General features: G+C 40.2%; 1 long non-coding RNA gene across 2 annotated transcripts in view; it reads left to right on the forward strand.

Moving 5' to 3' along the window:
• LOC149460433 (uncharacterized) overlaps positions 1-21,741 on the forward strand; it is a 148,706-nt gene that overhangs the window by 104,371 nt on the left and 22,594 nt on the right. Inside the window, exons 2-3 of one of the 2 annotated variants that reach the window (XR_016313075.1) lie at positions 11,374-11,412; positions 13,515-13,597. This is a non-coding gene — a long non-coding RNA (uncharacterized LOC149460433). The remainder of the gene's footprint in view (positions 1-11,373; positions 11,413-13,514; positions 13,598-21,741) is intronic. The other variant, XR_016313074.1, reaches the window with a different exon arrangement.

The raw sequence follows: 21,741 nt of genomic DNA on the forward strand, positions 1-21,741 counted from the left end.
GTTTCTTGAGTGATTCTGGGTGTCAGTAGTAGTGAAGTGTGCAGGTGACAGTGTTGGAGAAGAGGTGAATGTTGTAGCAAAATAATTTTAACTTAATAAGCAGTGCATTTTTTAATTAAAAACAAAAGTGAAAGTTCTACTTTAAAAATAAAATTCATTCTGGCCAATGAAAAAGTGCTCCTATACCTTAGTGGTTAGTGGAGAAGCACCTACTTATATTGGTGGTCAGTGAAAATTACCCCCCTTATGTTGGTGGTTTGTGGAGATGTGCTCCTTTAAAATGGTGGTCAGTTGAGAGGTGTGACCTTACATTGGTTGTCAGTGGAGAAGAGCTCCCTTACATAGGTGATTAGTGGAGACGTGCCCCAGTCTATTGGTTGTCAGTTGAGACATTTATAATATATTGGTGGTCAATGAAGAAATTCTTTCTTAAATTGGTGGCCAGTGGAGAAGAGATCTATTACAATGGAGGTTCTGGAAAAGCACTCCCTAATATTGGTGGCCAGAGGAGAAGTGCTCCCTCATATTGATGGTCAGTGGAACAGTGTTAGCTTACATTGAAGTGCAGGGTAAAAAAGTGCTCCCACATATTGGTGGTCAGAGAAGTGGTTCCTTGTACTGGTGGTCAGTGGAGCAGTGTTAACCTAAATTGGTGGTCAGGGAAGAAGTGTTTGCATATATTAGAGGTCTGTGAAGTGCTCCTTATATTGAGGGGTCATTGGAGAACAGTGCCCGTACCTTGGTGGCTAGTTAAAGGAAGAATGCCTCATTACAGATAGGTAAAGAAATCATTGGTGATATTGGTTACTTATTAGCTAGCTAGAAAAAAAACTAATTACATTGTTTCAACAATTTATTAGAAGCAGAGGTGTTAGTTACATATACAGTATGTGCAAATACAGTGTGTATATATACATATATATATATATATATATATATATATATATATATATATATATATATGAAAGCCAAACTGCCTCCTTATGGCCCCTCTGTGAAGTGTGTGGTTCCCAACTCTAATCTAAGAGCTCCCATCTTGAGACATGTATATAGCAATGAATAAATGAGGGGCAGGCATGCATGGAGGTATCCCATTCCTTTATAAACTACTGGGGCACACCAACACAGCATAATGGCAGCTGAAAACTTACAGTGCGCCAATTCCAGCAAGCAAAACAAAAATAGCAACGTCTTTAATTATGTAGCTTTTTAAAGAGGGTGCACATGGATGTGTTTTTCACAAAACAGATGCTGTTCTGCCCCACTTTCTTGTAATTTTTCTGTATTGTATTGCATTAGGTTAACCCCTTCACGCCTAAAGGTAAAACAAATATTATTGCTCAAGTACAATTTTGCAACTTTAGCATATGTTACTAAAACTGTACATATCATCACAACTACTTTGTACATCCAGGTGAATTATACTTTGCTTTTCAGGACAAATTGGGCTTTCATTTGGTGGTAAATGATAATGGATATCTCCTGATTCTTTTTATTATCAAAAGAAAACGGTCCCAAAATAGTAAAACAAATCATTTTTTTAAATGTATCTGTGTGTTTCTTGTTACTACCATACCCTAACACCAAAGAACAACCCAAAATAAATTCTCCTGGCAATCGCAGCAATACCACATATGTGTATGTTAGTTGTTTGTACCTGTAGTACAGCCCAGAAACAACAGTGCGCATTTTTCTTTTTTCTTTTTTTTGTCTTACCTAAAACACACTGACACAGTCACTAACTGACACTGATACTAATTAAAAAAAAAAATCTTGACCTTGACCCAAACACTAACCCTGGCACTGACTTAAATCAAACCTTGAGCTAAGTATTTTATCTTTATTTTTTATATTTATTTATTTTTCTTTTTTTTTTACACACTGTTGTTTTTTTTTCCTCTGTGCAAGGAGAAGGAGAGAGAGAGAGAGAGAGAGAGAGGGAGAGAGAGAGGGAGAGAGAGAGAGGGAGAGAGAGAGGGAGAGAGAGAGAGGGAGAGAGAGAGGGAGAGAGAGAGAGGGAGAGAGAGAGGGAGAGAGAGAGAGAGAGAGGGAGAGAGAGAGAGGGAGAGAGAGGGAGAGAGAGGGAGAGAGAGAGAGAGAGGGAGAGAGAGAGAGAGAGAGAGGGAGAGAGAGAGAGAGAGAGAGGGAGAGAGAGAGAGAGAGGGAGAGAGAGGGAGAGAGAGGGAGAGAGAGGGAGAGAGAGGGAGAGAGAGGGAGAGAGAGGGAGAGGGAGAGGGAGAGGGAGAGGGAGAGGGAGAGGGAGAGGGAGAGGGAGAGGGAGAGAGGGAGAGAGGGAGAGAGGGAGAGAGGGAGAGAGGGAGAGAGGGAGAGAGGGAGAGAGGGAGAGAGGGAGAGAGGGAGAGAGGGAGAGAGGGAGAGAGGGAGAGAGGGAGAGAGGGAGAGAGGGAGAGAGGGAGAGAGAGCACAGGGACGAGCTTCACAGCAACTGATCGCTGTGATAGTCAATCATATGCTACCACAGTGATCAGGTGACCCAGAATTGGAATTTCTGGGTCCTGATCGTTAGTACATATTTGTGTGACGTTGGCGCCAAGGGGTTAATATTTTGTAGTGTGCTGACATCCATTGGTGGTTTTGGGCCACTATAACTTGCTTACTAATGTGATTTTGGTATCTTCCTCTGTTCTTCTCATCTTTTTAGTGCAAGTTAGTTTAGTCCTAGCTAGACCCTCCCCACTTCTCTCATGTTCTCTTTGTCAGTATTAGTTATTCACACAGAGTTTAGGAAATTAATTGTCTTCTTACACTTCAAAAGACTGTAAAAACATCATCCGTACAGTAGTTGGCAATTGGAGGTAAAATTGTGTTGGATTCAACCTCTGTGTCTTCTTGAAGAGTTAATCTGCCTGTGGATGGTGTTAAGTCAGCAGGTGACCATTATGTCCAGACAGCCTGGGTCTAAGGAGGTATAGCATTGTGTAAAGCAGGATTTGAAACAGAAAAGACACAATACAAACATTACCCAGCATACTTACCAGCTAGCCAGAAAAAATATCAAATATGATACCTGGAGAGCTGTGCCATAGAATCTCCAAACGTCAGATATAACTCAATAGAGATATGCATACATAAGGCATTGTTATTGTTTTTACATATTCTAAATAACAATACATAATTATTAGTGTTTGAATGGGTTCTTCAAGCAAAAACCACTGAACCTGTTTATTGTATAATGGAAGTACATGGTGTTCATTGCATGCCTCCTTATTATTGATCATGTTCTCTTTCTCATCATGTGTAATGCAGGTACGATTAAGTAGGCTATATATTTTTGCTCCTAATTTTACCCATTGTTGTATTTTTATCTTTAAAGTGTAACTGCAGTCTTGGGAATGTGAATATACTTTCCTGCTTGTATGATTGGCTCACTGTTTTTCCAAGAAGTCTGCACTAAGATACCAGTCAAATTTTAGGCAACATTTGCAATAGGAATTTCAATTTTGGTGAGATACTCCCCAAGGGTTAAATACCTCTAAATGGATACATACCCTGCAGTTTTTCTCACTAGAACACTGAGAATGCACCAGCCGATCATAATGAACTAGTCCCTCCCATTCAGAATCAGTCTGCAAAGGACATGGGGAAACAAACATCTACGGTATTTCTTCAGTGCAACAAAAAGGTAGGAATCTGCTACAATATTTGTTAAAGTTCCTGCAATGTACATTGATCACCCAGAGGGATTTATTTCTCAACAAAAGTGGAGTTACTCTTTAAAGTCTAACTCCATCTTTCTGAGCACGTATCAAGTTACACCCATTTTTAGGGTGGCGCTTTGTGGGGGTGAGGGGCTGCAGACTCTGACCTTGCTTCATGTTCTTCTTCATTGGGATTTTTCTCCCCAGTGCTCACTCTGCAGGATCCTGAGCATTGCTCTACTAATCCACTTATCATGGTTGCAATTCAGGCTCCTATGCAAAAGAAAATTGTTAAAAGCACAATTTTTTAAATTAATCTGGGTGCATTTATTATTTTATTGCAAAAGGTGGACTTAGCCTTTAAGGTAAACTAGCTTGTTTCATTTTTATTATAATAAGTATCCTTTGATTCATATAAATCCATTTCATTAATATAAGTACACAAATTCAAATTTAAATGTCCTGATTCCTAGTGTTTGGGTACGTATCTACATAGCGACAGCCACATTTTTCCAATTATGTATACTCTCTATGAATTCTGTTTAATAGTTCAGCATAATGAGTGTGCTTGGATGCTCCTCTTATCTTTAAAAGGAGTGCTGTCAATTGGAGATGTTGAAGTATAGAAACTCCCTTATAATGCATTCTGAAAAATGCTTTATTTTCAATCTGCTCTGAGGTTATTCTGAAAAAGTGTTGTATAAAACTAACCATACTAAAAAGAAGATGTACATAGTAAATTGTGAATATCGATGCTCTTCTAAGGCACATTTGTCATCATTTTTTGGAGAGAAGACAAATGAGTATTATTTTGTATTTCCAGCACGGCTGCCACTACACTCATTACAAAGTGACAAATGTGAAAAATGCTGTGTTTTATCATACCTAGCTTTAATTTGTGGTTTTGTTGCTGATGCCTAGTTAGTAAGGCTGATTTACATGTATTTGTATTTAATGTCCACTTAGTTGTTCTTTCTATAAAACGTACATGTAGATCAGCTGATGACCTGGCCTGATTTATTAGTTAGGACCAATCCATTATTATTGCACCTCAATATTTTGATTAATGAGTCTTGGCCTGTGCTGTTGTGGCCTGCCACTTGACAATGTTGGCACCTCTAAAGTCACATGCTTTTGGTCACATGTCACATATGTGCGTGCAATTTAATGTCCATGTTGTTGTACATTGTAAGTCTTCTGAAAAGTTATCTATTTACCACAGTTCCATATTGTAATCTAAAATACAATGGTGACTGTGCTATGCCTATTATAAATACAGATAAATATCCTTATATCAAACTAGAATTTAAAGGTGAAGTACAGCCAAAACTCTTTTGGCTGTACGTCTCCTGTGGATCACAGGAGTGCAGTTCGTTCTGCACTCCTGTGACCCGTTTTCAGCTGACAGCGGACTGATGTCACTCAGCCAGTCCAAGCTGGGGGAAACATCCCGACTTTGAAATCGGGATCCACCCTAAAGTCTGAAGTGGCAAAATATCAAATAATGTGTAATGTTAAGTAGAAAATCCATCCAATTTATGAAGCGTACAATGCACTTAAGTTTATATCACTGACAAAGTGTCCTGTGCGCTCAAATTCATAAAGTTTATAAAGAGTCCCATGCATAAAAAAATCTCCAGTGTAAAGTTCATGTGTAAACAAAGTTCATCCAAAAAAAGTGATAGAGTTTCAGGCACAAGAAAAAAGAGAGGAAGGCGCCTCTAAGTGCAGTATTGCATTTTAAATGCATTACCGCCCCCTTCACCTCCTACATCCGACTCTGCTCTCCTAGCTTCATTTTGATGCACAGGCACATCCTGGACTCTACTTCCTGATCCTATAGACAGATTTTGCTGCTGGGCGGCTGGATGTCTCACCTGGATCTAATTACCACAGGATGAGTCTTTTTAACTATTTATCTTGTAAGTGCAATTTATCCATTGTTTACTAAATAAATTGTCAATACTACACTTAGAGGCGCCTTCCTCTCTTTTTCTTGTTACTGCATTAGAGTCTTGCTTCCACTCTAAGAAGAGCTGCCACAGTGTTACTGCTCCCATCCATCCATCCATCCCTGATATCCATCTGGCACCTTTATCCTACAGCTACAGATTTTGGGCTCCAACAAGCACGCCCTATATAATATACATTTTCTAGTGTTTCAGGAAGTATTCCCTTTTCCAATCCCAGTGTCCACATTGTGTCCCCCTCCACCTTACACACTAACTACCCACCAAAATAAATTATCATTAAGCTTTTTCCATATTTTACATATGCACAGTATATCTTATCCAGCCACTATGGGGTTAAACCAGTCCACTCTCCTCCCCTAGATCACCATAACCCTTCCTTGAGAACATACATAGGGAACATAGAGGCACTGCCTCGTGTAAAACCCTTTTTAATTGTTAAAAAGCATTAAAACCACAGTGCACTTACATTCGGATGTTTCTGCCTTGACACTTAGGCTCAGTTCACACTGCTGTGACATAGGATCCGACTTGTAAGACCCTAAGTAAGATGACCTGTGAAATTCAGTGTTTCCCTATGAGAACTGTCTTAACTGATACTACACAACTCTGTCTGATGTTAAGGTTCCTGCACTACTTTGGTCCGACTGCGATACGACTTCAACGCCACAGAGTGTAAAAAGTCAAATCAAAGTTGTATCAAAGTCGGACCCCAAAGTTGCACTAAAAGTCACGTGACTTTGGAATCAGGCTAGTGTGAACCGAGCCTTTATGTTTACATCACATAGAAATCACTGGTGATGTTGACTCCAGCCACACACAACAGGCTGTGAGTGGACACACACCATGTGGATCTAAAGCAAGGCCCTCCCTACATGTTTCGTCATTCCAGGATTCAGGGATGGATTGCATATCCTAATCTGCTTTTCCAAATCCGAATCTACATCACTCAGATAAGAAGATTGTGTGAACTAATGAATAGTCTTTTGTGTGATAGAGAAGTATGTGAAATCAATGCGAGCGCAGACAAGGAAAAGCTGCTGGCATAAAAGGCAAACCTCTAGACCAGGGGTGGCAAACCTGTGGCTCTCCAGCTGTTGTGGAACTACATTTCCCATGAGGCATTGCAAAGATGGGAAGTTACTGACTTGCAGAGGCATGATGGAACTTGTAGTCCTGCAGCAGCTGGAGAGCCGCGGGTTGGCCACCCCTGCTCTAGACCTTCAAATAATACAATATAATAAAATGCAGCTCTAAAAAAAGGTGTATGATAATATTAAATATAAAGAACAGGTATTGGGAAGTGAGTGCTATAGCAACGCGTAAGAAGTGATAACGTGATGGATCATCTCTGTATGAAGTAACGAAAAAGGGGATATATAAAGTCAATATATAATGTGACTGTAGTGCATCATACACAGAGAATACAAATCAAGTCCAGATAAATTAGTGATCTGTGCTCCGTGTCGGTGATCTCTATGATGAGGGTCAGTAAATGAATGCACTCACCAGAAGCGCTAAACGTATGCGCATGTGTATAAATATATCTCTCTCCGCCAATGAACATCAGGGTCTGGGCAGGGGCTGCAGGGTCATCAAGCACACCATAGGTACACTGGGTATCACCACTCTTTTACAGGACTCACTCTGCTCCAGGGGACAACTCCAGGTATTATCGGATCAAAGGCATCAGCAGTTGGGGGAAATCACCACCTTGGGGGCTCGCATATCACAATCCAGAGATAACATGCTGGTGCACAAAACATGTCAGGGAGGAGCCTACCAGAGTGACGTCATGCCGCACACGGCCACAAGGAAGGCCGGCGGCCATTTTACTTTACCTTACTGCAGTTCTACATGTGAGTGTTGTCTGGATTTTTTATGCTGCTGAAACTTGACAAATAAAAATACTACACTATAAGTACCCATTTGTCTCTGGCTTGTGATATGCGAGCCCCCAAGGTGGTGATTTCCCCCAACTGCTGATGCCTTTGATTCGATAATACCTGGAGTTGTCCCCTGGAGCAGAGTGAGTCCTGTAAGAGAGTGGTGATACCCAGTGTACTCTCCAGCATGCAGGCAAGGCATTTCTGACCTGTAACCTGCATGGCGACACATGTCGGCGCATCATTGTTTGCCTGCATGTTGCAAAAATGTATGTAGGCACAGGCAATTGTTCGCGAATGCCCAATCTCAGAACATGCTCCAATCTTTCTTATTAAAAGAAGGAATGGTGACTTCTAATCACTGGAAGATTTTCAGTTACCCATGATCCTTTATCCTGTGTTTCTTGGTTTCCTGCTGCCTGATTACCAATTGCTGACTCGGCTTGTCCTTTGACCTCTTCATATCTCTCTCTTGATTGTAATCTCAGCTTATTGATTGGCCACACTTCATCTCTGATATCGGCTGCAAACTTGTGCATGACCCCAGCTTGGCTCTAGATATGGTCTTTGATATTAGCTGCCTAACTCCTTTTCCAGCTAACTGTGTATGACCCCGGCTCAGTTTCGAGGTTACGTCTCTTCTACCTACATGCATTGGGTCCAGGCAACTGTGTCTTCCAGATCTGCCTTGCACTGCCATGCTACAACAGCACGGGCTGCCTACCAAAGTTCCTTCCTTGGGTAATCCTGGCATTTCTGTCTGCTGCATTGGTCACTCTCACTGCAGACCATCTCTACAATCCACTCTCTACCATCCAGGACACCGGTACCTGTACTGTACTGAACCTTGCACAGCTATTCCCATACTCAGATGTGTTTATACCAGAGCTGCAAAGGAAGCTCTCTCATCACTTTGGCCTCTGCCCAGGTACATGACAGATATAGAGTATTACAAGTATGCATACAACACACATATGCACATGCTATTTATCCTTCCTGGTAAATGAGCATTAACAGCAGGGGTGGACTGACAACTCATGGGGCCCCTGTGTCCTTGCCCAAACTCAAAAAAGCCTATGAAAAAGGTACCAGGGGCATCTCATGGGGCCCCCTACTGACCCTGAGCCCTCGGGCAGTGCCCGAGTTTCCAAATGGTCAGTCCGCCCCTGGACAACAGTCTGCATGCAATAGGGATACACTAGCTTGGTTTATAGCTCTGGGTTTCTTTAGAAAGCAGAACTCCAGTCTACTTCAAGCTATTGCAAAAAACTGGGTGATCTTTTAATGTAGATGTAGTTTCATCCTCAGGTTGAAGTTCCCATTTTGATGTTGTGAAGTCCCCTCTGTCACAGACTTTCCTGGGTGTTATGGAGCCTCCTTCCTTCTGCCCAGGTATTCTTCTTGTTGTGGAGCATTCTTACTTCTACCCAGGTCCTCTTCTAGACTTTTTCCTGCTATGGTATAATGTGTAATATTAGTACCTGCCAGCACCCTAATTATAACCATAAAGGATACAACTGAATACAGAAAATGATATAAGTGTGGTGCTACAATACAGCTCTTTGCTAGCAGTATTTCTTATTGCACTGCATAGAAAATACCACACTTGCTAGCAAAGAACAGGGGGAGGTATATTGCCCCCTCTCTCCCGAGTCTCTCCAGGAGCCATCACTGTGGAAGAATTGATTTTGTAGTCCCCCCATTGCACTTATTAGGGTTTATTTCATAAAGGCAAATAGACTGTGCACTTTGCAAGCTCAGTTGCTGCAGAGGTTAGTAAATGAGGGGCAGCTTTATTTTGCAAAGAATACCCAATCACATGCCACAAAAATAAAAAACATTTTTCTGATAGCTTAGGATTGGAAGATAAAGATAAGCAGAGCTTCCCCTCATGTACTACGCCCAGGAGCACTTGCAAAGTGTACAGTCTATTTGCCTTAAATAAATCAACCCTATTGCTTCCTCCTTCCAACACACACAACACTACAGGTCACAATAAATGTTGAGATCAGAGGGAGGAATCTTGGAGCACAGTAGGGTACCAGGAGATTTTAGGTAGGAGAGTTTACAGGCTAAGCTCTAATTTGATACATGTTACAATCGTATTTAGGGTGTGACATGTAACATGTTCCAGCATCCCCTGAGCCCCCCCTTCTCTGTGGTAGCAGGCGGGGTTTCTCTCCATGTCATATTTGAAATTGGTGTGGCTGTGGATCTGTGAATTAAGAAACTACAAGTTCTGTTTGACACTGCAGCAGACAGCTTGTTCCTAATGGACTAAAAGCATGCTGATCAGTGCAATTGTAGTTTATTAATTCCTCCTTGAGCATTCATGCTGAATGCCCATACAGAGGTTAGGGCAGAAAGCTGGAGAGAGAGTATGCAGGAGCCTGACATTGCACCCACATTCCACTGATCACAGAGTGCAATGCTTTACAGGCTACTCTATGGCCTGGTTCACACCAATATGTTTTTTACTGCTTTTTACTGGGCACAGTGAAATTTATGTTTTTTTAAGCTGCTGTGTTTTTGGAAAGGGTCAGGGACATTTTTAAATGCTAAAAGCAGCGTTTTTGCTCAAATAGAGTTCAATGGAGAAGCTGCTGAAACAAATTTAGTGCATTTCTGTTGTGGTTTTGTTGAGATTTTGTTGCATTTTTGCAGCGTTTTGCACTTTTATTTTGCCCAGCAACAAAAAAATTTCCATTTTTGCAAAAGAAAAAAAAGCTGAAAAAAACGCAAAACACAAAAACACGTGTAAAAATGCAAAGCACAATGCAAAAAGCTTTATAAAACAGATCAAAAGCAAACTGCATAGGTGTGAACCAAGCTCAAGAAAAATAAATAATAAATTAACATTTTTGTTCTGCAAATATATGTGCATTGATTATTTTTTCCTGAAAGGTGAACTTATCCTTTAAGAATCCGCTATCTTCTTTTCAGAGAGTTCTAGCATTTGCATTTTGATTCAAACAAATCCACCACCCCAGCTATCTGATATCTAAATTTCTATCGGCTTTTCACACTATATTCAAGCAGATTATATCTACAGCTGTCTCATTTAACCCAGGATTTGGACCAAATACTCGCACTTTCGCATCAGTGCTACAGTAATACCTGCAGTGCCTTATAATAAATATTATATCCTATACATCTACATGCAGTGCAGCAGAAAACATTTTGCAAAGTCAGATGTTTTCCTAATCACCTCAATGTCTATAAATCCCTAGGTGGCAGCAACTGACAAAGCAATACTGTACCTGGCACATAAATACAAGGAAAATTAAACTCTGCACTGCCAAAGTTCTTTTGGCAGAGCACAAGTTAAAATAACAGGGAAGACGTGATGTACCTCTGTCCTCTACATCAGGACATTAGCTCCAGAATGTATTCCTATAAAACTTTCCTTTCCTATTTTTTTTTCAGTGATGAATAATGTAGAGAGATATGGTCCATGAAAGAAATAGACTGGCTATTTCTACAAGTGAAATATTCGTTTTGTAGAATTTTGCAGCGACATGTGTCCGAAATGAAAAGTACAGGTCGTTTTTTTTATCTTTCTTGTGCAAAGTGAGAGCTTTCATTATTTTTGCTGACATGTTGCAAAGGAAAGCAAATATTCAAGCGTCTGCTACACTGGCTTTTCACTGATCACCGCCACAGCTCTATTGCACAGCAAATGAATCATAGCACACAACGGCCTTCCAAGATGTACGTTTTGATTTTCGTATTGGCTACTTCATGCATTGCTTAATGAACCCGAATTGCTTTTTTGCTTTACACATCTCTGTCTGTTTGAATTTGACATGCTACATAAACTTTGTAAAGTATTTTCTTGATTTTTTCTTTCCTCTGTAGAATGCACTGGAGGCGTTCATGGATCAACAGAAACAAAAGGTATCTAAAGGTCACAGAATTATAAAGAACAAACAAAAAAATCCAAGTTGCGGTGCAACCGGGTTTTGTGGTCAGTGTGCACAAAAATTTTCAAAGTCAAATGTAACATTCTGCTGCTAAATGATAATAATAATAAAAAAAAATGCTTAACTTACTGATAATGAGGATCATGTAAAAACAGCTAAACAGCTGTATGCCAAGGTTTGCCCTAAGCGACCATTCGAATGCCAGTTTTCATTTTTCAAGTGTAAAATAGAAAACTAAAGTGCATGCATGATTTGTTGTTATAGGCAATACTTCTAATTTTGGCTCATAATGTTATAAAAGGTTCTGTAAATGAACACAGATATCTAAAAACATATTTAGCTGTTTAAAACATTGTTCCTTGAATTCACTAATATCATTGATATACTCTTAGCATGGATGTAGCTTCGGATACATATTCCATGTTAAAGCAGAGTTTAACTGTATTTGAGTTCCACAAACTGAAATTGCTACATAAAGGGCAACTCCACTTTTATGGAAAAAATAGCAAAAAAAAATAATATAGCATATACATCATATACATATGACACAAGTCATGTTGTAATTGAATGTAATTAAAAATTACCTTTCCTTTTCAATCTGCAGTGTTATCATTTTCTGTAAAATGAAATGCAATATGGCTACCTGGAAGAGTTCTGTACACAGATGGTGTACAGAATCCCCCCAGAAATATAATTTCCTGCTTGTGTGATTGGCCCACTGTTTTTCCTAGAAGTCTGCACTAAGATACAAGTCAGATTTCGAGTATCCCCTTTAACAAAAATTGTCACTTTTGGTGAGATACTCCCAAAGCGAAGGGTTTAATAGGTCAAGGTAAAGCAAGGAACTTACAGCAATGCGGTTTGACAGTGACAAGTCTGCAGGTGATTAAATTATAGCAATATGATATTCTAAACAGTTCTTGAGTTGACAACATGTAAGCAAAACCATGGCAATCCTGACAATACATAGGTAAGAAGCAAGCAATTGTTACAGTACGCAGGTTAAACATGACAATACATGAGTCATCATTACACGGGCAACAAAAATTCAGTCTTAACAATACACAGACAAGAAAGGGGTAAGCATGATAATATGAAGTCAGTGAAAGAGCAATAATGACATGGGCAACAAATGGGCTAATGCCACAATATGTATGTAGCAAAACATGTAGTTATTACAATACATGGGCAACAAACAAGCAATTGTAACACTAAATAAACTGGTAATAGTGACAATATGTGAGCAATAAATGAGCAAATTGTGACAACACAGAGTTCTCTGCTAACCAATTGATTAGTCTAATTATGCCCCTGTGGGTTCCTGGATGCACACTGTTTCAAAGGACTTACCATAGAAAGAACATACTATTGGCTACCAAGGTGCTCTCATTGTATAGAAAGATGGTAACGTTGAGTCCTTGCTAAGAGATTCGACTAAGGATCATTGAGGACCATAAGAGAGGGGTTTTTGGCTAATAAAGATATCAGCTAAGTCCTTCTGGTACCTGCTGTTAGGCAGGATTCCTAATTTTGCAAATTTAAGTAGTGCTGACAGGTTCACTTTTATATTAATTAACATATACAACATTTTAATGTAAACTAGAAATTGACTTTCAAGGAAAACTACTACCTAATGTTATAATTTATATAACTGTGTACAAGCCATTTTGTAGTTTAATGTTATTTAATTATCTGTCAGTTTTCAGCTGCTATGATTTTCTAAAATCAAATGTTTCCTTGCAATATGGTAGCCTGGAGGTGTTCTATACATTGTTTCTGTACAGAATTAGCACTGAAATCTTATTTCCTGCTTGTGAGATTGGATGATTTTCACAGAAGTCTGTTTGGTTTGATTTAGATATCCTTTGCAAAAAACAAACAAAAAAAATTTTTGCTTTGCACTTTGTAGATAGTTTACCACTAACCACAAAACTAGAGTTCTACTTTAAAGTGAATTTATGGCCAGGTTATATACATTCAAGTATTAACTTATTTTTAACAAGCAGTATACAGTATGTATATGAATAGCTTTCTTCGATTTCCTCATCAAGCACCTGCTCTGTTTTTACCTTTAAGGAGTCTTTCCCAACCTTTTTACTATGGATTTGGTTTTTCGGTGGAGACCGTGCTGGACTGACTGGATCGTTATCTAGTTGTGGGTAGGTGGCTACATGGGCAGTGAGGAAAAAACTACTTCTACTATGCTGAACCCAATGGTGGATGGTGGTGGTGGACCCCCTTGGGGGTTTGGGTTGCTACCTTTCTGGTACAATCATGTGGTTATTTCAGTGAGAAAACTATAGTGAGAAGGAACGAGTGCGTAGTGTCCATAGGTATACAACTCTTGGTGTAGGATTGACCCGTTTAGTGAACCCTGCATCAAAAGTTGCATCTTTTGGATCCAGGGCATGCCTTCTCACTCACCCAAGTTTTTACCATGGAGGAATCCTTGAAATAATATTAAGGTCTCAGGGAACACCTGCTAAAAATTAGTATAGTTACAGTTCATGGTACATTAGCCACACCAGCTTGATGGTCAATGAGAAAATGGCCTTCTTTTGCAGGTGGTTAGAGGAAGGAATGCCCTGTTACACTGCTGGTCTATTAGAAAATGTTCATTTCAGTGGTGGTCAGTGTGGAGCCCCCTTACATTGGAGGACAGTAGGAAGAATTATTATTACAATGGTGGTCAGTAGGAAGAATCCTCCCCTAGCACGCATTGAACATGATGATTTGTGTTAGTGATTATTTACCTGAGAAACCGAAGGAGAAGCTCCACTGGTTCCATTCTTGTAATTCTGCTTGTGTGGGTGCCAGAACTATGAAGACACCATCATTCAGAAGATGAATCCATTACGGTTCACTGCTTAAGAAGTTCCTGGCAACTTCTGAAGTAACCCTAGAGTTTCAAGGAACCCTGGTTAAGAAAGGCTTCCTCAGAAATGTGAAGATTGGAAGAGGGGAGAAGGCTAAGCTGAGCTGCTGAGAGAAGGACTTAAACAGCTTCAATTGTTCTGCTGTGAATTTTGAGGGCTAATTGCTCTACAGTGCCTGCAGCTACAGAGGACAGTAAGGGTTGGCTTTAAAACAAATTGATCTTATTAACAATGCGTAGCTATGGCAAAGTAATTCTTCTGTAGCCAATCCAACTCTGCTGTGCCAAAGCAAATGGTACTGTGGACACAACGGGGGCGTACTGACAACTCATGGAGCCCCTGGGCAATAGGGGATCATGGGGCCCCTGTGTCCTTGCCCAAACTCCAAAAAGCCTATGAAAAAGGTACCAGGGGCATCTCATGGGGCCACCTACTGACCCCGGACCCTCGGCAGTGCCCGAGTTTCCAAATGGTCAGTCCGCCCCTGGACACAATGACAACCTGGGGCAAACAGACACAAAGTAGGGTAGAGCTGCTAGGTTTAGGTCTGGTGACTGACCTACTATGCAACAGAAAGAAGATATACCTGTGCTCAAATCACAGAGCAGCGTAGGACTGGCCATAGAGGGTTTACTTTGACTCAGCTGGCCAGCTTAAACATTTATTACAATATATGTGAACTAAAAATTCCTATTTTTATTGCAACGTTTTCTGGAAAGAGTAATTAGCAGTGTGCAGAGGATTCCTCTGGGCTTTCTAGTGTTAATATGTGGCTACACCCCTTTAGCACCTGATAGATAAATGCATGTACAACCTATTGGGATTTGAGCACAGGTATATCTTGTTTCATCTCTATAATTGATACATTCTGCTGGGGAGTTTGTGCTTTTAAAAAACAACAGACTTACTGGCTGGATCACTAAGTGAAAATAGAAGAAAGATAGCTTAAAAAGAAGACGAATGCAGCCATCACATCTAAGAAATGAATGCTGCAATATAATAAATGTTTGCATTTTAACCAACGGAAAGCATGTCAACATTTCTTTACTCTGCATAGTAGAGCATAATAGCAAGTAGTTCTAACTATGTTTGGAGTTATTTGTATACATTTTCTAGACATTTTGTTTTTATCTTCTAATCTGATTTTGTAATAATGATGATTTATGAACGATTAAACACATCTGTGTACACTTACTAAATGTTCATATTTGCATATGTTTAACCCCTTTACATCTGCCTAACACATATAAACAGCAATAAAGGTTTGGGATTTAATGCCTGCATACTGCACATATGTGTCACTAGGCAGCCAAAATTTCTGTGCTTAAAGTGATACTAAACATAATTTTTTTTCTGTAAAATAACAAACATGTTATACTTACCTGCTCTGTGTAGTGGTTTTGCACAATGGGGGCACCCGCTGCTCTGTGTGTCCATTCACGCACAAAGTCGCTGCTTGGTCCGCCCCCTCTCTCTCCTCATTGGCTGAGTGGTTGTGATTGACAGCAGCAGGAGCCAACAGCTTCCGCTTGCTGTCTCAGCCAATGAGGAGGCAGAGACCTGGGACAGCTGAGGCTGTCATGCACATCTTTGGATCTGGATGGGGCTCAGTTAAGTATTGAGGGGGCTGGGGGCACTACTGCGCACAGAAGGTTTTTATCTTCTTGCATAGAATGCATGAAGGTAAAAAACCTCGAGCCTTTACAAGCACTTTAAAACATGTTCACTGTGCTCTGCCATTATTATAGTGACCGTTTAGTCATTTTGCTGGGAGTGCACAGTGAGCACAGAAACCTTGGCCGTCCATGGACACACATGGGGTTATTTACTAAAATTGGAGAGTGCAAAATCTAGGGCAATTATGCATACATTTCTAGACTATAAGCTCTAACGAGCAGGGCCCTCTGTTTCCTCTTGTACCAAATTGTATTGTAACTGTAATGTCTACCTTCATTTTGTAAAGCTCTGCGCAAACGGGTGGCGCTATATAAATCCTGTATAATAATAATAATAACCAATCAGCTTCCAGGTTTTATTGTCAAAGCTTAACTGAACAAGCTGAAGTTAGAAGCTGATTGGCTACCATGCACAGTTGCAGCAGGTTCTGAGAGCACCAGTTTTAGTAAATCTACGCCATACTGTATGTATGCTGTGTGGGTATTAAAGTACACCCTCTATGCTGCAGCGCATATGCATTACATGGGCAGCAAGAGGTTAACAACAGAATGAACTCACAGGAAATGGGTAGGATAACATAAGTGTCATTCTGCCCAAATAGGACTGCAGTGGAAGCCAAGGACAGCGCTGAAGTGTGGAGAGGGCAAGTAGAACTTGGCAGTGATTTTGCACATATTTTATAATATGTGTATGTGTATATGTACAGTGCTCAGCATAAATGAGTACACCCCAGCAGATTTGTCAGAAAACCTATACTTTCCTTTCAAAATCAACATTTTCTATGGGACACTATACTACAAAATACTCCCACAAATGTGGGCCATTGCTTGCAAACACGATTTGTTAATTTGCATACACAAAAAGTATTTTTCCTAATAAATTCATTTAAGACCATGTTGCAAAAATGAATACACCCTAATGAAAGTCTTATGAGCAAAGATAAATTTTAGACAACAGAATCCAAATTAACAAGAATTCAACTACAGGTGAGTCTAATTATTCATTAAACAGGTGTCCAGCAGAAAGATGACTATAAAAGGGTATTACTTAACAGAGAAAACCCCTTCCCATTTCATGCTGTCAGCAATGGCACCACGTGGAAGAGAAATGTCACAAGGTTTGAGAAAGAAAATAATTTCTTTACACAAGAAAGGTGAAGGCTACAAGAAGATCAGCAAAGCTTTACTTATCAGTCAGAATACTGGAGTAAACACGATACAGAAATATAACAAAGGTGGAACTGCATCCATCTCAAAGAGACGTCCAGGCCATCCATGGAAGTTAACACCTCGACAGGAGCGTCTTCTGATGAGAAGAGTTAAAGAAAATCTCCGTGCAAGTTCACTTCAGTTAGCTAAAGAAGTAGAAAGCCAAACTGGGGTGATTGTTTCCCGTGACACAATATGGCATACACTGCAGAGGAATGGCATGCATGGTGTCGACCACGAAGGAAGCCTCTCCTAAAGCCCAGGCACAAAAAAGCCTGTCTAGAATTTGCCAGGGCCCATTCTGAAAAAGAAGACTACTGGGACTCGTTTCAAAACTGTATGGTGTCGATAAAGGTGAGCAGTAAATAGAAAAATGCATGGTACTTACAGTGAAGTGTGGTGGTGGCAGTGTCCTTTTGTCAGGGACCCCAGGCTGTACCGCGTCATGCGAGTCTGCGCATGCGCAGTATGCCGGGCCGCACTAGCGTGCAGGCACTAGGACCTGGGCGCGCGTGACGGCAACGGCGTTCACGCATGCGCACTCGCAAACGCGGACACGCACCTGGCACCAATGAGAGTGCAGGGCACCCTATTTAAACAGACACTAAATATGCTCTAGTTGCCGTATGGTCTTTTTCTGTATCCTGTGTCCTACTTTGTTGCCGACCCTGATTCGTTGACTGTCTCCTGCTCTGATCCCTGGCTTACCTGACCATTCTACTGCCTACTCCTGTACGTTTTGATCTCCTGTTGCCGAACCTGGACGGTGACCTGTTTATTCTTCTGCCTGCCGCTTGTACTATCCTGCCTCCGCTGTTACCGACCTGGCCTGTCTGACTTCATTCACTCTGCCTCCTCACATCAGGCTCTCACCTGCTACGTACCACCGGCAAGTGCTTCTACCACAGCTGTTTGCACCCAGGGGCCGCAACCTGGTTTCTGCTTGCTCCAAGTCCATCCCCACCATCAGGGGCCCTGGTGAACAAGCAGGTCGGGACTTAGATTCCACACCCTGGGGAATCCCGGTCTGTGGAGCGCTAGAGGCTACTGCCGGTCGGTCCTTAACACCTTCTGTTGGGGTTGCATGAGTGCTGCTGGTGTCGGGGAACCGCATTTCATTGATGGTATCGTGAATTCATAGATTATCTGCTCTATATTGGAAGAGAAGCTGCTAACATCACTCCGTGCCCTCAGTTGTCATGCACTTTTCCAACATGACAAAGATCCAAAACACATATCTAAAGCCACTGTTGCTTTTATGAAGAAAACAGAGTGAAAATGATTCCCAGGCCAAGTATGTCTCCTGATCTGAACCCAATTGAACACCTATGGGAATTCTCAAGAGACAAGTTGATCATCACTCTCCATCCAGCTTCCAGGCTCTAAAAGAGGTCATTCCACCCAGCCAGCAGGTGTCTTAGCAATTTTTCAAGTTTTCCCAATTTCTTCTTATAAAGATCAGTAGTACTGAAATTTACCCAGAGAATAGTTAATTATTTTTTACTGGATGGCTCAGTCTAAAGTTTTAATTGGACAGGCTAGTCTAGTCTGAAGGGGAGCTACTTTTGCTCTGCTGTCTCTTTAGCTAACACGTAATATCATATGTATATGTGTCAAATGTAAAAAAAAAAAACAAAAAAACAAAGAAAACCATTGCTGAAAAAAATGGGACTCAAAACCATTATAAGAACCTGCAGCAGTTCCAGCTACACACTATCGTACCTCTAGTGCAGTACTCAGTTATTTATTTATTTATTATTAATTTTTTTTTTTTGTAAAGTATCAGCCAGTATTTTTTTGTAAATTCTTTATTTTTAGAAGGATAGTTTTTAAAGAATCATTCTAAATAGTCTAATCAAGTTACTCAGTGGTAGCCATTTTACAAAGAAGCCTCCTGAAAATTCTATGGAATTAAGCCATGTATGTTAGATTCACTTGGGGAGATTTACCAAAACTGGAGTGTGTAAAATCTGGTGCAGCTCTGCATAGAATCCAATCAGCTTCCAGGATTTATTGTCAAAGCTTAACTGAACAAGCTGAAGTTAGAAGCTGATTGGCTACCATGCACAGCTGCATCACATTTTGAGCTCTCCAGTTCTAGTAAATCTCCCCCAAAGTTTACGAATACAATATATTTATACAATTTTTTTACCTCTATGGTAAAAGTGTGTTAAAATAGAGACTTGTTGTTTAAATTGTGTTGGAGGAGTATCTGGTTTTTTAAAAAAAATAACATCTTCATTGTTAAGCAGTGTGTTCCTCATTAAGGAACCATCCTATGAACTTTTCAATTTATCATGCTTTCCTTACTCAATTGTCCCCCCTGAGGACTAACTAAACATATGCTGTTTTACTTTTTCATGCTGCCCATGAAAAAAATGCCAGGATGATGAGTTACTTTACTGAACAGAAATCTTATTTCTTGCAGCACATCTTTACCCTGTACTGGCATCAATATTCTATATAATATGTAACCAATTCTGCCCCCCATCCTTGCTCACAACAGCCCCACTTCCCTTTGGAGTCCCAGCCCCCCGGGATTTACTTTTCAAAATTTACATTATAGTTACCTTTTAACCTAGTGTCTTCTGGCTGGTAATGTGGCCAGTCTGGTCCACTGTGTATTCTGTGCCAATGGGCACCCTTCTCTGCTGCAGAAAGCAGTGCTTATATTATGAGGTCAGCCATGTACCTAATGATGCACACAAAGGAGGTGTATCCATGACACCCTGGGTTTACATAAAGGGGCAGCAGCAACCATGGTACTGAACAGGGTCACTTTGGTCGACAGTGCCACAGAAATGGGTGGAAACTGCAGTGAAAGCTACATTTTCTATTTTCCAGGTTTGGGACAAATTATTTTATAAAGTTTTTGAAATGTTTAAACTGGCTTGAGACCACCATTAGAAGCAACTGGAGACAGGCCTAATGTTCTTCCATGAACTTAATAAGCAATTTACTTCCCTGGATGTCAGCTTTCCCCAGAGTCAGGAGGTTGCAGGCAGTTTTGCTAGTATTCTTTCATATTGGCATTTTTCAGGAGCTGCTGAGAAAGTACAAATGCATAACTTTTTGTGAAAGTACTGTTAAACTTTAAGGTGTTCTAAAGGATTGAAAGAACAGAACTGTCATAAACCCTTGAGGCTACAGTGAATGCATCACGGAGACATATCCAAGACTTTAACAATAACTCCTAAGAGGAAGTATTCTAAACTTTACAAAGAGTGATAAATGCTGGAAGCTTGTCCATTTAGCAGATCTTAATCACTTGCAATCATGATTTGATTACCTCATAATAACTTCCTACTTGGAGTTGCTATTTCTGAAGGGAAATAATCAAGTATGCAAAATAAGTATGAGCTCTCTTAAATGATTTACTAGTTCAGCACATTTAAACTCCAACAGCAATCAAATTTAAAGAAAGTCAACGTGAAAGAGTGAATTATTCTTATCGGAGACGAGAAATGATGCCATTTCACTCCTCTGACATTTAGGGAAAGTTTATCAGTCTTTCACCAGAGAGGTAAAGAATGGAGAAGAAAAACTACATAGCAGCCACAAAGAAACTCAATTAAGAAACACAAGACAAACCATTCAACAATTCAGCTTCAAAATGTTAATTACTCATATGATTTCCTCATGGAAAAGGAAATCATTGTTTTAAAATTACCCCGAGCAAAATGTATGGCTTCATTTATCAAGAAAATGTCACTTCTTCATAACTGTGTTTGTTCCAAGGGCCCGGCAGTCAAATTAGTCAATACAGGGCTCGATAGTTTCTATGCTTTTATCTAGAATTCTTTTTATGTTTTCTGCTCTGATAGAAAAGCAGGATATTGTCTTCAGAACTGTTGAAATCACTAAATACAACAGATAACATATTTACTGACTTTATTTGCGTAGAAGCTAATAAGAGATGGTAACCATCACAATTTTTTTTTGAAGTGCTGGTAAATGGCAAGCAGCGGGCCATAGAAATAGCTGTTTCAACATGTATAAAAATCTTTTTATATGGTCATAAGGTGGGTGGTGATACTGTGTTTTATTTTTCTTTGCTATCTTGTTTCCCTGATGTTTTATTTCCATTATTCATTTGATTTTTCTTTTGGATCCTTATTCTTATGGCTTTTTTAGTGGTGCTTTTCCTGCAGTTTACTGTATCTTTTATAGAACAAAACAAAAACATATGCCAGCACTTCAAGTAGGAAAGGCCCTCAAGAAAGTCAATGTAGGCTCAGGGCAGGTTTCTCTTGAATATAGTCAATGGGGGTTATTTACTAAAACTGGAAATTGCAAAATCTGGTACAGCTCTGCATAGAAACCAATCAGCTTCCAGGTTTATTGTCAAAGCTTAACTGAACATGCTGAAGTTAGAAGCTGATTGGCTACCATGCACAGCTGCACCAGATTCTGAGTGCATCAGTTTTAGTAAATCCACCCCAATGTGATAGATTAGCCATCACAGAGGTCCTCCAAAGCACACCACATCGGCCTTGCTGCCCACTTCAATTTGGAGAAAACCAGCATTGAAATGTGACCATA

Source organism: Staurois parvus, unplaced genomic scaffold (assembly GCF_062004578.1).
Source record: "Staurois parvus isolate SC_StPar_1 unplaced genomic scaffold, SC_StPar_1.0 ptg000230l, whole genome shotgun sequence".
NCBI classification, from domain to species: domain Eukaryota; kingdom Metazoa; phylum Chordata; class Amphibia; order Anura; family Ranidae; genus Staurois; species Staurois parvus.